Source organism: Schistocerca serialis, chromosome 8 (genome assembly GCF_023864345.2).
Source record: "Schistocerca serialis cubense isolate TAMUIC-IGC-003099 chromosome 8, iqSchSeri2.2, whole genome shotgun sequence".
NCBI classification, from domain to species: Eukaryota; Metazoa; Arthropoda; class Insecta; order Orthoptera; family Acrididae; genus Schistocerca; species Schistocerca serialis.
In genome coordinates this window covers 637,171,829-637,187,614 of record NC_064645.1, presented here as the reverse complement: position 1 = coordinate 637,187,614, position 15,786 = coordinate 637,171,829, and positions in this window count along the sequence as shown.

Below are 15,786 nucleotides of genomic sequence, written 5' to 3'. Positions count from 1 at the left end.
GTGTGCTAGCGGCAAGACACAATCAATGCTTTCTCTGCGCGACAGCAATGCGCATACTATCGATGACAGTGCTGCTAAAGCAGAATTACTGAACGCAACCTTCCGAAATTCTTTCACCAAACAAGACGAAGTAAATATTGAAGAATTCGAATCAATAAGAGCTGCCAAAATGAGTAAGTTAGAAGCAGATACCGTCGGAGTAGTGAAGTAAGTTTCCGGTCCAGACAGTATACCAATTAGGTTCGTTTCAGAGTATTCTGATACAATCACACACAACCTACTAGCTCGGTGGAAGATCCGTACCCAAAGACTGGAAATTTGTACAGGTCACACCAACATTCAAGAAAGGCAGTAGGAGTAATCCATTAAATTGTAGGCCCACATCACTAACGTCGATACGCAGCAGCATTTTGGGATATATACTGCGTTCGAACATTATGAATTCCCTCGAAGAGAACGGTCTATTGACACATAGTCAACACAGATTTAGAAAACATCGTTATTGTGAAACCCAACAGAATGGAAGTAAAGATTGAGGATGTGTTAGGTGATTAGCAGTTTGGGTTTAGGAAAGCTATAGGCACCAGAGGGGTAGTTCTGACGTTGCGGTAGATAATGGAAGCAAGGCTGAAGAAAAAAATCGACAAACGTTCAGAGGATTGGTCGGCCTGGAAATAGTGATCGATAATGGAAATGGTCCAAGCATTGTTGGATGTGAGGTCCGCCAGTTATGAAAATCACTGTTTTTCTCAGTACCCAAACATGTTTCGGCACCACTGTGCCATCATCAGTGGGTTTTCGTTTTTATTTGTTCTGCAATGTGAACATTTTTGTTAAATGATTATAAAATTATGTGTATTTTTAGTTGAAACAACAGATCGTTTCTTTTTGTAAATACCTTTACATTTAGTGTGCCTGAATTTTCTGGATCACTTGTGTGTTAATTACTACAGGCAGCTTATCATCTGCAACCATACGATGTTGAAGAGAATTTTTATTTATATTTATTTATTTATTTATTTTATTTTTTGCTGGGAGTTAACCTATCTTATAGAATGTAATTCAGTTTTTCACGATGTTTTCGCTCCTATATTCGCTTTTACTTACTTTTTCGTGTGGCAAGTACTTCCATTCTGCGCATAATGCAGAGGTGTTGTGGTGCACACGTAACTATAACAAGTATTTTTCACAAATAACGTAGTAAACCACTTTTCGCTTCACCAGAACGTAGTGTAATTGTGGTTTGTTATGAGTCCCAGCCCAGTCAGAGTTCATTTGTTCACCAGAGAGTTCGGCGCCAAATCTGAATTTTGTCTGCAGTTTAAAAAATGGTTCAAATGGCTCTGAGCACTATGGGTGTTAACTGCTGAGGTCATCAGTCCCCTAGAACTTAGAACTACTTAAACCTAACTAACCTAAGGACAGCACACACATCCATGCCCGAGGCAGGATTCGAACCTGCGACCGTAGCGGTCGCGCGGTTCCAGACTGTAGCGACTAGAACCGCTCGGCCACCTCGGCCGGCTTTGCAGTTTATCTTTGTGTGTGTGTGTGTGTGTATGTGTGTGTGTGTGTGTGTGTGTGTGTGTGTGTGTGTGTGTGTTTTCTGTGGGCTTCTTAGCTGTGTGTGTTGACTTTTATATGGTAATACTTTTGTGTGAAAATGGTGCGTCTTTGCAGATTTTAGTTTATCTATTTTGTGTGTGTGTGTTTAGACTTTATTCGTATGTGCTGTTTTTATTTGTAAAGTTCCTTTAATGTGTTAAATAGTGTGCCCTTGCAGAGTGTAGTGTATTCGTTGAAGACCTGTTTTCCTTCCGCTATTGCCTTCTGTAATGGAAGTTTTCCTCAATGGGCAGTTTGCTGTATAGGCTGCGGCTGGATTTTAGTATTCTTAACCCTGTTTCTATTGTGGTTGGGTGGTGATTGTTGGCTACAAGTTGGTCAGCAAATGTGCTATGGGAGCTGTTCCTTTTTGAAGGTATGAGATGTTCTGAATATCTTGTTTTGAAGTTTCTGCATGTTTGTCCTATATACACTGATTGTTAAATTTATCCAGGTCAGGAATATATGAACTCACATGCAACACTTGCCAGTCAGTGTACATTTCGATTACACGATAAGTCACACAAATCCGAAGGCTGTAAATTCAACTAAATACTAGGGATTACAGTTACAAATAACCTAAATTGGAACGATCACGTTGTGGGTAGAGCAAACCAAAGACTGCGATTCATTGGCAGAACAATTAGAAGGTGTAACAGACCTACTAAAGAGACTGCTTACACTACACTTGTATGCCCCATTCTGGAGTACTGCTGTGCGGTGTGGGATCAGTATCAGGTGGGACTGATGGATGATATTGTCGCAGAAGAAGCTGAGCAGCACTGTAGGGTAGTAGTTATGATACTACACTGTTGCGTGGAGGGTCGTGAGTTCAAATCTCACCTGGACTGTACAATTTAAATATCTATATTCGGTTTGAGTACTCTCTAGAAGTATCCACAGATGCCAAGAATCAATGTACTGGATTGTATTCTGGCCGGAGGCAGTTCGCTCCGCGCTCTTGTATGTGTAAGTGCTGAATAAACCTTCGTTAAGTGAAGCTAGTGATCGTCATTCATCTAATTACACCTTCTTCTACGTGTCAATATCGAAAAAGTTCAAAGAAGGGCGGCTCGTTTTGTATTATCGCGAAATAGGGGAGATAGTGCCACAAACATGATACGTGAACTGGAGTGGCAATCATTAAAACAAAGGCGTTTTTCTTTGCGACGGGATCTTCTCATGAAATTTCTGTCACCAGTTTTCTCCTCCGGCTGCGAAAACATTCTGTTGGCTTCCCCCTACATAGGGAGAAATGATCGTCACGATAAAACAAGAGAAATCAGGGCTCGCACAGAAACATTTAGGTGCTCGGTTTTCCCGCGCGCCGTTCGAGAGTGGAACGGTAGAGAGGCAGCCTGAAAGGGTGGTTCACTGAGCCCTTTGCCAGGCACTGTATTGTGAATAGCAGGGTAATCACGTAGATGTAAATAATTTTTTCCTGGTCAGCCCCAAGACCTAATTTACTCTTTGTCTATAGGCATAACTGATACGAGCTCACTTAGCTGAATACTTTGTGCCTTTAGTGGAATTCGTATGCAGGTGAAGTTCCATCAGTAGAAACTGTAGTCATTTTCTTGAACGCATATTGTAGCATGTATAAGGTAGGTCAGAGCTGCTCAGTACTACGAAACACTTGCTGATCCCGAGTACGTTGAGAGTGACTATTGTGACCTTCAGCTTTTACAGAAGGGTTTAATGTTGTACAGCGTGTTTCCGATTAACATGCGACTTCTCACGGAGGTCGAGTGTGGACTGTAATCATCGTATGGCAGCGAAACTTGGTAGATATGGTAAAGCGTCAATTTGGAAGAAGAAAGGAAAGAAGACTGGGTTTAGTATTCCGTCAGCGAGGCCATTACAGGCGGAGCACAGGCTCGGGTTGTGTCAAGGACTGGGAAGAAAATCGGTCGTGCATTTTCAAAGGAACTATACCGGTATTCGCCTGGAACAATCTAGGCAAATCACATAAATCCTAAATCTGGATGGCTGGACGTGGGTTTCTACCGTCGTCGTCATGAATGCGAGTGCAGTGTGCTAACCAATGCGCCACCTCGCTCAGTCTGTTAATCCACAAGAACTAAAAAAGCTGGAAAAAGAATTAGTTCCAATTTTGACCACCGGGTGCAAATCTGGCGTTGTACACTGTTTGTGTGACGGAATGACATCCACGCTATCGTTTGACAAGCCCCAAGTATGGCTGTCGAGAAACAGACCGTGCGCTGGTAGCAAAACTGTTTTGTGTGAATGACAGCGATTACAGTGCTGCACTGAAATATCTGAGAAGAGGCCTGATGTCATCGAATGGGTGAAGAAGATGGTAATAAAATTCGAAAAAACGTGTGAGTTCAATGTGACACCTGCAAGTGGAAGAAGGCGTCCTAAACCGGTGGAAGTTGCTGCTGCTGTAAGTGACTAGTCAGCACGTCCATTGGGTAGTACTTGTGCTCGTCTAGTATCACGAGAATTTTCCACAGTACGGAATTTTCAACAGTACGGAACGTTTTGCAGTGTATATTACTCTGGTACCAGTACAAGATCCGGACAGTGCAGCAGCTATAACATCGTGATCTGTAGCTATATTCTGAATTTGCTCTGCCGTTTCTGGCATGGATCAAGGTTAATAAGATGTGGCTGGATAATATTCTGTAATACTCTGTGGAGCGACGGGGCACGTTTTACACTGCAGGGTGTAGTGAATAAGCACAGCTCTCTAATTTGGGGTACTATTAAACAGCATGCTGTGCACGAAGGGACAATACGCTCGCAGTAAGTGACTATGTGGTGGTATTGACAAGCACATTTACTGTCGATCCGGTCTTCGTTGAAGACAACACACCCAGTGAGCGTGTCACGTGTACTCTGACGTCTGCACGCTATCGACACCTCCATGTACAGCACGTAATTCCTGGTTTGGCAGAGCGAAGCTGTGTGGAAACCACTATTTTTATGCGAGATTGTTAATAATGAAAACCCTATTACGCCTTTCTCACTTGTTTGAACTTTTCTGCCCAAGTACCGTTCCTAATCTTTTACGTATGGAAACTTTCTTATTTGTTTTTCTTACATTCAAAGGGCCTGATTTCCGCCTGGTGGCCAAATGTGTAAGTATTTTTTTTCCAATGTAAATCAGTTCTGCATTAACATATTGGCATATCTACCATGTTCAGTTGCCATATGATAATTGCAGCTAACAAATGGTTCAAAAGGCTCTAAGCGCTATGGAACTTAACATCTGAGGTCATCAGTTCCCTGGACTTAGAACTAGTTAAACCTAACTAACCTAAGGACATCACACACATCCATGCCCGAGGCAGGATTCGAACCTGCGATCGTAGCAGCAGCGCGATTCCGGACTGAAGTGCCTAAAACCGCTCGGCCACAGCGGCCGACAGCAGCTAACACTGGACGTTTATGGACACTGTACTTTCATTATAACTATCCAGTACAATGTCGTGTCTACATCCTCCAGGTGTTAAACATTTCCTCAGGATACGTCTGTATCGTTGCAATATGGAAGTTCGAATATCGCATTATAAGTAATGAGGTGACGTTAATATTATTCAAGAGCGTTGATAGTGAAGTCAAACCAGTTAAGCACTCAGATTAACCCTTAACTACTGTGGTCATTCACAGGAACACAATTACTGTGGAGGGGTCTCACAGACCGCATTTTTCTATTTTATATATCAAACCAGAATTTTGCTGAATATATATAGTTTCTTGACTTCCAGTCATTCATTACACTTCTTAGAGGTGGCTTTTGTAGAAATTTGATTTTTTTTAAACACTGCAGTATTTTAAACACTTCGACAACTAAAACAAACCAAAATGTGGAGTATATTTTTATTTTATGAGTTACGAAAAAAACAGCAAATAGTTAGCTCTCTGCTCACACATAGATTTTTCTCAGAGGGATTATATTGCAAATGGGCAATATGACTAGGTAGAAAAATCGGACATGACTTACCATAAATTGTGTGCGAAGTCAGCTTTCAGTTTACGACTAAGTTTGCAATGTAGTATTTCAGTCCATAAGTCTATGAATGGAGAAACTTTGCCACCATTTTACTTCTAAAATTACAAGTAAAAAGTAAATACTTGTTCTCATGTGCCACTGAATCATACTTCAGTCAATTTCCACCTGCAAACTCTTCACGTAGACCTTCCTGGAACACTCCAGACAAATCGGAACACCACGCTGTTGACATGGATACCTTGTTTTCCTCTCCAGACGAGGAGGGCAAAAGGTTCACGTTTTTCGATTTTCGAATTCTTCTTTCGGTGTCTGAGGCTCATCTTGCAAGTGAATACATCTGTCTCACATAATACGTGTTGCACAGAAGGCTCAGCTTTCCCCGCCATGGAGAATCAGTAACATGCAATAAAACGCGGCACGCAAACACTATGGTACGTCTGTGAGACCTCTCAAGGCTAATAATTACGAAACAAAGAGCAGCAACAATGCAAGAATGCTGGCACGTGTAGCTTGACAGCCAATATGAAGGTACATGGAAGAGTCCATCTGACTTTGCAGGGATGTGAGAAATATCTCGACACAAAAATTAGTAGCGGTCTGAGAGACGGTCGATAGTAGTTAAGGGTTAAGTTTAAATCGTAGTGTTGCTTAAGGACTGACGCACAATCACCGTATTTCACCTAGAATGAGGCCTACAGAAAATTCCTGAATTTGAGCAGTGAAACCGCTGCCCGCAGTTTGCTTACAATTACTTACTCGTGACGCCACGCGCCACTCCGGCAGCCACACAACAGGTGAAAGCTGCTGCCACTCGCTTAAAAGCCCCATCAAACTGGCCGGTCACTGCCACAGCGGACGTGACACGCTGTTGCCTGCGGTCAGTGGCTGTCAGACAGGCCGTCCGGCCTGCAGCGCTTCGCTTTGTGCTGGTCAAGTGGCTCTCGTTCCGATTGCGACTGCCGCTGTCCACCACTCGAACGCTGCCAGCTACCTGACGCTTGACTGTGGGACAACTGGAGCGGCGGGCACTCCGCGTGGCCTCTGAGAGCTCTCATTAACGGCTCCTGGTTCCATGGCATCAAGAATCAACTAATTGCTAGCTCAATTGTAGCCCTAGTTCGATTTTCCATGTAGCAAACATGTGCAGCAGAATGTTTACTATAAATCAACACAAATCACCGCCTTCTGAGTAAAAGTTCCCTAGATACCTTGTCGTAGCTGACCAAGTTATTGTGCAACATGTAGAAATTACTTGTGCAGTATATTGCTTCAGAATAAATTAAAAATACTTACATTTATCAAAAATCAACGACACGTACATCAGATTAAAGAGAAAACTTCAAGCAATAATTTTCATATAAAATTCAGATCTACTTTTTATAACCCACACCACCTTATGTACCCCACTTAAGAGGGAAAACATTTACTTACAACGTACGGCACACAAGCTCTGTCGCTACATTTGTGATTCTCATACGATGTTTCAAATAGTGTAAATGTACTTGCTTATATTTTTCAAGTAATATGTGAGCAGGAAGCAGAATTCAGCAAGTGACCACTGGGGAAAGATCTTAGGTTGGATTTGAAAAGCTGCTATTACTGAAAAATAACACAATAATATATGGCTGTTATATTCTTGCACAGTGCTAAGCACAAATAAATTTACTTAAACGTTAGTGTCAGGTAATGTGTTAAACTCTTCATGTTTCAAACCTTGTAGAATAATAATTAACGAACCACTTTGCCTGTAGGAGTCATTGTTCTTGAAGTAGCCATGGCTCAAAAGTCTGTCTCAGAATATGGAAAATCTTGCATTCCACGCCGCGTAATTTTAAGAGACGACTTTGCAGTGTAAATACCACAACACCAAATATTTGTTCACACAATGGACACATGTCTTCCACTTCCATCTTTCAACGTCTGCTCGCCCAACGGCGCGCTTTGCAAGGTCATCCAAAAAAATAAAACCGGCGGTTAATTGGCGCCTTGAGTACGTTTCAATCGTAAAAGATAATACGTCTTTATTGACAATACCAATATTACAGACGTATGTAATACACTGAACATTCGTGAGAACGGTCTGTTGACACACAGTCAACACGGATTTACAAAACAGCGTTCTTGTAAAACACCACTAGCTATTTACTCACACGAAGTGCTACTGACAAGGGATTTCAGATCGATCACGTATTTGTAGATTTCCGGAAGGCTTTTGACACTGTACCGCACAAGCAGCTTGTAGTGAAACTGCGTCTCAGTTATGTGACTGGATTCGTGATTTCCTGCCATAGAGGTCACAGTTCTTAGTAATTGATGGAAAGTCCTCGAGTACAACGGAGGTGATTTCTGGCGATCCCCTAGGTAGTATTACATGCCCGCTGCTTAGGAAACAATCTGAGCAGCAGTCTTAGTTTGTTCACAGGTGATGCTACCGTTTACCATTCGGTAAAGTCATCAGTAGTTGGAAAAAATTGCAAAACGATTTAGAAAAAGATACCTGTATGGTGCGAAAGTTGGCAATTTCCCCTAAATAATGAGACGTGTAAAGTCATCCACAGAAGTGCTGAAAGTAAACAGTTAAACTTCGGATACACGATAAATCAGTCAAATCTAAAAGTCGTAAATTCAGCTAAATACCTAGGAATTACAGTTATGAACAACTGAAATTGGAAAGAACACATAGCAAATGTTGTGGGGAAGGCAAACCAAAGACTTCGTTTTATTGTCAGAACATTTACAAGACGTATCAGGTCTACTAAAGAGACTGCCTACACTACGCTTGTCCGTCCTCCTTTGGAGAACTACCGCGCGGTGTGGGCTCCTTAAAACAGAGACGCTTAACGGAATACATCGAGAAAGTTCAAAGAAGAGCTGCACGTTTTGTATTATTGCGAAATAGGGGAGAGAGTGTCACTGACATGATACGGGGTTAGGAGGATGGACATCATTAAAGCAACGGCGAAATCTCAATTTTCGAACTTTCTCCTCCGAATGCCAAAATATTTTCTTTACACCGACATATAGAGGGACTACGATCATCATGATAAAATAAGGTAGGCTTTCGACTTTTTCGCGCAATTTTCGAGATTGGAATAATAGAGAATTATAGTGAGGGTGGTTCGATGAATCATCTGACAGGCACTTAAGTATGATTTGCAGAATATCCATGTAGATGTAAATCATATTGTAATAAGTAACAGATAATTCGTAGCGACCCTTGATTAAAGTGGTATTGTAGATTTGAATGAAGTGTGTAAAGTCAATATTTCTATTCCCAGTTTGGGGTCCAAAGATTAATTTTAAAATTTTTAATGAATTTTAAGGTAAATTTAAGCTCTTACGTCACAAGGCCATTTCTTCGTTTGATCTGTGTTATTTTTGTTATACAAATGCACGATCCTCCACATTTCAATTAGTCCTACTGTATGAGACTGTCCATACAGGGAATATTACATGTTGGGTTTCTGTGTCTCTATACCAAAAATTACTAGAAGAAAAATGGGGTCTGTAATCATAGTTTGGGACGTTTATCTATTATACAATCACTTAGTTCACATAGTGAGTGTGTAGTCATATTCAATTGTTAATAAAAGAACTATACTTCCTAAAGGAGCCTGTGAACCTAGCTAGGTTTTACTGATACTGACACTGAACCTTATTTTAAAAGACGTTGAAGTGCATGTTTGTTGTTGTTGTTGTTGTTGTTGTTGTGGTCTTCAGTCCTGAGACTGGTTTGATGAAGCTCTCCATGCTACTCTATCCTGTGCAAGCTTCTTCATCTCCCAGTACCTACTGCAACCTACATCCTTCTGAATCTGCTTAGTGTATTGATCTCTTGGTCTCCCTCTACGATTTTTACCCTCCACGCTGCCCTCCAATGCTAAATTTGTGATCCCTTGATGCCTCAAAACATGTCCTACCAACCGATCCCTTCTTCTAGTCAAGTTGTGCCACAAACTTCTCTTCTCCCCAATCCTATTCAATACCTCCTCAAGTGCATGTAACATGTTTAAATTTAAGACCGTTATTTTTTTCATAGAACCCACCGTCAGTGGCATCTGATACAGAGTACAAACAAAGAGATTTATAAATATTGCTATCTACAGCGTTATAACATTGAATACATAACAGTAGTAACGAAATGTCACTTAATCAAACCTATGTCCAGGTTTATCTCAGACTGCGATTGACTAACAAAAGGACTGCATTGAGAGAGACTGCTATGCGACAGCCAGTCCTGTGTGGTTCTTGGAATGTACCACGCTTTAACTGACTTGTGTAGCGGAAAAATTTTCAATTGTGCTACTTTTATTTTAAAACTGTCTGTCTTCGGATTCAGAACAATGATTATATGCTTGTACAAAGTTGTATATTTGCCTTATCATTATACTCCGCTTGAGGCATTTTTAGCAGTGAATGCAATCTTATTCCTTCCTTGTGATCAGCATTTGCACATAAACGCACCACATCCAACATCCTACAAATATATTTTACATAATATTTTCTTTGTTCGTCTTCACAAACTGTCAACTACAATATTTCTACCAGTGTATAACTCACAGTTCCCGACACCATGGCACTATCAGTATTTTATGCTTTCAGATTAGAATTTTCAATTGTGTGCTTCCGTTCCTGCCCTTAATAATGACAGCTGATGTAGCAGACACAAGTGCACTGCCTGACGCTGTTTATGTTTCACGATGAAATTATATTACCATGTGACAACTTAACGAATTCCTAGAATTTATTGATTATCGTTGGTGATTTTATATCGCCTAATATGGTGTTTTAAATGCCTTTATGAACCTGATGATGGGCTGTGGACCTATACTAGATGTTAAATAAAAGAATTATGTCAGAACCTCTTAATGATAATCATAAGGTCGGTACAGTTACCTTTCCTGTTTATACAGTTCTCAATTTAGCAGCAACACGGTGTGTAGAATACAAATTCCAGTTTTGTAGCGTACATCAACTACGACGATCCGACTATCTCGTCCGAAAGAGAGCGATTCAAGCTAATATGATGGACTTTGGGGATAATGCTATGATTGCCAGTAGCACTGCGCGTTTCTGATTTTGTGGTGAGTCTCCGCCACTGCAAGAGGAGTACTGCATTGCTAAACGTGGCGACAGAGCTAGGGAAGCAGTTGGTCTATTTGGCCAAAGTCTGTATACTGCTGTAATTAGTCTGCCCGTCTCTTCAACTGTAATTGCGCCGTTTGAAGTACTGCAGCTAGATTACACGTATTGGAGAGTACCGCGTTTCAATACGCGGGCTTGTTCACGACATTAGCTTTCAGTAACGGGTAATAGAAGTAAGCCACTGTTAGGAACAAGTTGTATTATGGTTACTGTATGCGTGTAAATAGTTTATCGACCGTTTCGCATTCAATGAAGCATAATATCTGAGCTTGGTATTTTCTGACTCTCTTTGTATGTACAATGGGAAGTTAATATTAGCATGAAATGCATTCGTATACACACATCAAAAAAAGTTTTGGATCATCCTGGTTCCCAGAACTCCTAAAGACAGACGTTGACTGTGGATATTGTATCACAGAGACAGTCCCTTTGACTGTTCAGAGATGTCACTAAACCCTCTCAAAGATGTAAACAACCATGCATGAGCAGCGCCTATTACACGGAGGGGGACCGACAGCCGATCAGTTCTAGGCATTCCACCAGGAAGGAGGTACACGGCTGGTGTTGTCTGTAGTTCAACCATGCCTAGACGGTCAATACCGCGGTTCGATCGCGTCCGTACTGTTACTTATTGCCAGGAAGGGTTCTCAACAAAGGACGAGCCCAGGCGTCTCGGAATTAACCAAAGTGATGTTGTTGGGACATGGAGGAGATACAGAGAGACAGGAACTGTCGATGACATGCCTCGCTCAGGCTGCCCAAGGGCTACTGCTGCAGTGAATGACCGCTACCTAAGGATTATGGCTGACAGCAACGCCACCATGTTGAATATTGCTCAGCCACAGGACGTCGTGTTACGCCTCAAGCTGTGCGCAATAGGCAGCATGATGCCCAACTTCACTCCCGATGTCCATGGAAAGGTCCGTCTTTACAGCCACGACAGCATGCAGCGTGGTAGAGATGGGCCCAACAACATGCCGAATGGACCGCTCAGGATTGGCATCACGCTCTCGTCACCGATGATTGTCGTATATGCCTTCAACCAGACAATCGACGGTGCCGTGTTTGGAGGCAACCCGGTCAGGCTGAACGCCTTCTACTCACTGTCCAGCGAGAGGAGCAAGGTGGAGGTTCCCTGCTGTTTTGGGGGTGTCATTATGTGGGGCCGATGTACGCCGCTGGTGGTCATGGAAGACGCCGTAACGACTGTACGATACGTGAATGCCATCCTCCGACCGTTAGCCCAACCTTATCGGCAGCATCTTGGTGAGGTATTTGTCTTCATGGACGACAATTAGCGCCCCCATAGTGCACATCTTGTGAGTGACTTCCAGACGTGAACCCTATAGAACATGCCTGGGAGAGGGTGGAAAAGGCTGTTTATGGACGACGTGACCCTCCAACCACTCTGAGGCATCTACACCAAATCGCCGTTCAGGAGTGGGATAATCTGGACCAACAGTACCTTAATGAACTTGTGGATAGTATACCACGACGAATACATCAACGCAATAGGACGTGCTGCGGGGTATTAGAGGTACCGGTGTGTACAGCAATCTGGACCACAACCTCTGAAGGTCTTGCTGTATAGTGTTACAACATGCAATTTCTGATTTTCATGAGTGGTGAAATGATGTTTATGTTGATCTGTATTCCGATTTTCTGTTCAGGTTCCGCAAAACGTTTTTTGATGTGTGTACATTGCAATATTCGGGAATTTCACCACGAGACATAGGAGTGAGATGTCTGTGACAAGAAGACGTCTGCGGGTTTCAGACAAGCCATACTTCCACCGTCAAAGCGTTGCATTAAGCTATTTTTTTTTTTTTTTCTTGAGCGAATGGCTGCGACACATTCGCGTTGTAATGTGTTCGCGGCCGTGATGTACATCGTTCTACAGAAAATGAACGAAGACACACCAAGGTATTGGCGTCTGCCGCTACATGGGAAATGGTTACACTCCTGACATTTCTGTTCCTGTACAAAATTACTAATGTGTGCCTGGTTATGAATTTACTCCAAATTTATTAGTCAATCGTCTCTTTCTCCTCTCTCCGTCCGATTACTCTGTCTCCCTCTCTGTTTCCTTCTACACCCTTTGTTTGTCCATCTGACACTCTCCGTTCCCTGTCCACCTGCTCCGTCTCCCACTGTGCATCATTTCTTCCTTCTTCTGAGCCCTCACCTACCGGGACCCTTATCTCCTCTTTACCCCTTCTGACACATCCTCATCTCTCAGCCCATCTCCTCCATCCTCTCTCTCTGTCCATGCCCTCCTCTTTCCTCCTTCTGTTCTTCTCTGTGTCCATCTCCTCCTGCTACATCTAAGTCAACCTCTATCCAGCACCTCCTGCTCCATCTATCTGTTTCTGTCCCTTCCATCTCCTCCTGACTCATCCACCTACTCCTGCACTCTCTTGCTGCCCCTACATATCTTCCTGCTCCTTCCTCTACCTCCTGCACCCTCTATCACTTCCCACTCTCTCTGTTTGTCTCCTCCTCTCCCTCTCTTTGGCCATCTCCTCCTGCCCCTCCCTTCATCCATCTGTGTCCATTTCCCCCTTCTCCTTCCTCTAATCACCTCCTGCTCCCCATATCTGTGTCCTTCTTCCCCCTCACCATTTGTCCAACTCTTCCTCCTCCCATCTGTCTTCACATTATAAGCCCCACTCGAAACAGGTGTTCTTAATGTAACAATCAACAAGTTTGTTATCCTGAAACAGAAACAGCTCAATGTAATAAATAGATTCATATTTATCATACACTTCAAAAGCATCAAAAGCAACATTACTCTGTAAAGCAGTATTCCTGTGAGATTTCATTATTTTCACAGTCACTTCTGAAAAACTGTTTGGATCCTAACGAGAACCAATTATTTTTGTGTCGGAGAACCAAACACTCTTGTGAATTAAACGCAGAACCACAGAAATCTTCTTTTAGTGAGAAAATATTAATTTCTCCTTATGGATAGGAATAGACTTTTATTTCGTTAAAATATACACAATTTTCCGCTAGCCACATATAAAAGGAAAAATGTTTTTCTATATTTTTGAAATCAGCTGTGTCCATGTTGTTCACTATAAAGCGATATTTCATGCACAAGGTGCCACTGTTGGGAAACTGTCAAGTTTCTCATCACTGATAGCTGAGAGCCTTGCCAATAAATATATCTTGCAGTCCTTCAGGTAGAACTGTCACTCCATATCAATGAACAAGTAATTGACAAGCAAATTTTAAGACGTTATTAGCAGTGTCATATAGAGCACCACAGACTTAACATTTAATGTCTAAAGGAGTAAACACTGAATGACAAATGCACCTATATCTATGATAGACCAGTATTAATAATGTCCTACTTATAGTGCGTGCTTTGCTTTTATAACTTTCCTTCCTGCTGAGACAAGACTTTCAAATTACACTCATGCTCATAAATTAAGGATAATTGCAGAATGTGGTGCCACACGACGAGGCACTGCACAAAACTGGCGCTAATAGCATAGGCGCATACGGAATACACATGACACAGACCTGTAAGTCCACGGTATTGGTTATAAGTTGAGAAAACCGTTCTGAAACACATGTGCTACAAAACGCCACTGTTTCCTGCGCACGTACCCCGACATCAATATGGGATATGATCACCGTGCACAAGTACAAAGGCCGCACACCGGGCTGGCATACTCTGGATCAGGTGGTCGAGCTGCTCGGGTATAGCCTCCCATTCTTGCACCAGTGCCTGTCGGAGCTCCTTAAGTATCGTAGGGGTTTGAAGACGTGCAGCGATACGCCGACCGAGAGCATCCCAGACGTCCACGATGGGGTTTAGGTCTGGAGGACAGGCAGGCCACTCCATCCGCCTGACATATTCTGTTTCAAGGTACTCCTCCACGATGGCAGCTTGGTGGGGCCGTACGTTATCATCCATCGGGAGGAAGGTGGGACCCACTGCACCCCTGACAAGGCGGACATACTGGTGCAAAATGACGTGCCGATACACCTGGCCTGTTACAATTCCTCTGTCAAAGGCATGCAGGGATGTACGTGCACCAATCATAATCCCACCCCACACTATCTAACCACGACCTCCATACAGGTCCCTTTAAAGGACATTAAGGGGTTGGTATCTGGTTCCTGGTTCACGCTAGATGAAAATCCGGCGAGAATCACTGTTCAGACTATACCTGGACTCGTCCATGTACATAACCTGGGACCACTGTTCCAATGACCATGTGCTGTGTTCTTGACACCAGTCTATACGGGCTCTCCTGTGACCAGGGGTCAGTGGAATGCACCTTACTGGTCTCCAAGCGAATAACCCATGTCTATTCAGTCGTCTGTAGACAGTGTGTCTGGAGACAACTGTTCCAGTGGCTGCGGTAAAGTCTCGAGGAAGGCTACCTGCAGTACTTCGTGACCGTCTGCGGGCACTGATGGTGAGATATCGGTGTTCTTGTGGTGTTGTACACTGTGGGCGTTCTGTATTGTAGCGCCTGGACACGTTTCCTGTCTGCTGGAATCGTTGCCATAATCTTGAGATTACACTTTATGGCACACAGAGGGCCCGTGCTACGACCTGCTGTGTTCGACCAACCTCCAGTCGCCCTAGTATTCTACCGCTCCTAACGTCATTAATACGTGCTGTGTGAGCCATTTTCGACACACAGTCAGCATTAGCACGTCTGGAAACGTCTGCGCACTTACTCGCTGCACCGTATTCTGACATGCACCAACACACCTCTGCGCAAGTAAACTGCTGCCAGCGCCGCCGTCAGATGCACCGCATGGTCATACCCCGAGGTGATTAAAATCCGCAAACTGCCCACCAGAGAGTTTTTTCACCATGTATTAGCATTATCCTTCATTTATGAGCATGAGTGTTCATAGTAGCTCTGTCTTATTGTGACATGTCCAAACTTGTTCCAAAAGTGTTTTATCAGCAATTTGTGATTTGCTAGAGAGCCATTCCTCTCTTATCGACATCTGCATTAAAGGAAGTATTGTATGTCACTGAACCAACATGAAAGCCCTTGTATTTGCAGATCTTACATATTCCAAGA